Source organism: Protomyctophum parallelum (assembly GCF_964188405.1).
Source record: "Protomyctophum parallelum genome assembly, chromosome: 20".
Classification (NCBI taxonomy): Eukaryota; Metazoa; Chordata; class Actinopteri; order Myctophiformes; family Myctophidae; genus Protomyctophum; species Protomyctophum parallelum.
Window position 1 is genome coordinate 39,928,519 of NC_139718.1, and position 1,351 is coordinate 39,929,869.

General features: G+C 44.1%; 1 protein-coding gene across 1 annotated transcript in view; it reads right to left on the reverse strand.

Annotated features, from left to right (window-relative positions):
• Positions 1–572: 572 nt before the first annotated feature.
• The window catches only part of sec23a (Sec23 homolog A, coat complex II component), a 42,310-nt gene continuing 41,531 nt past the window's right edge, over positions 573–1,351 (reverse strand). The window contains exon 20 of the mRNA XM_083792598.1: positions 573–1,351. This exon is cut by the window's right edge and continues 1,250 nt beyond it. The gene's annotated coding sequence lies outside the window, so the exon portion shown is untranslated.

A 1,351-nucleotide genomic window follows, 5' to 3' on the forward strand; every position in this document is an offset into this window, starting at 1 on the left:
AATTCCAGACTTCTACTTGTAACGCAGTACTTCTATATTGCAGTATAGATACTTTTTCCACCTCTGTTAGTGGGAATGAAAACAAAGGCGCCCCTAAGGGGCTAAACGCCTTAAGTGTCAAAAGGCCCAATCGAAATACACCACGTTAGTGAAAACACAATACCATCCCCCTTTATCAGGCAGTGGATCAGGGGTAGAGTGGCTGGATGGCAACCGCAAGGTTGCCAGTTCGAACCCGGGCTCCCCCATAGTAAGTGTTGAAGTGTCCTTGAGCAAGACACTGAACCCCTAATTGCTCCCGATGTGCTGGTTGGTGCCTTGCATGGTTTCTGCCACCATCGGTGTATGAATGTGTGTGTGTGAATGTAATGCACAATCTATGTAAAGTGCCTTGGATAAAGGCGCTATATAAATGCACCATTTAATCATACAACTGCTGTGGGTGTGGCTTCAGTTCAGGTGGATCACCACCCATCAGGCAAACCAGGTATACTTAATGAACTGGTGGATGTGGCCAGTAGGCCACATAAAAAACATAATTTTAACACTTTCTGTACACTTTTTAGACCGAGTCATGTGATTGGTCATCATGCCCTTGATGACGGTTTTATTGAACCAATGAAAAAACAACAGCTGCACCATTTGCTTTGTGTGTCACAGTTTGAATGAAACCTCAGGTTGACTGAACAGGAGGAAAGCGCGCGCACGACACACACACACACACACACACACACACACACACACACACACACACAGTGAAGGATGTATTGATTAATCACATGGTCCGTGTCACCACGGCAACAATAAACATTTTTCAACCAACCAAAGAAACAAATAAACAAACAATGAAAATACATTTTCATTTGAAAAAGTCTCTGCAGGTCCCACACGGTCACAGAGGGCAGAGTATGAATGTATCCAATAGGCAGCAGCGGAAGTAAATACTGTAGTGTCGTATCGTCACCATATAGAGCAGAAACAGAAACCACTGTCCAGCCATTACAGCTGTGTGAAGCCTGGAGAAATAGCAGCTCTACAAGCTCAGCTAGGAATTGCATCGCCGACGCATACAGAGCATGTAGATCTGCTAATTCTCGGCATGCGACGGCAACATATATAAATGGTCTCTGTCGAGTGGAAACCTCACGTGACCAACACGGTTACTTTTCAGGATTCAAATTAGGTAAACGTAGCAGGTCTACAGGCTCAAAGTGAAAATGCATTAAATTATCGAAAAACATAAACTTAAAAATGGGGATCAGAGGTTTCTGCCCCGACAGACAGCGATATATTAAGAGTCCTACTGTGTAACATTATGAGATGTCCAGCCCTGGTAGCTCCGATGTCATTA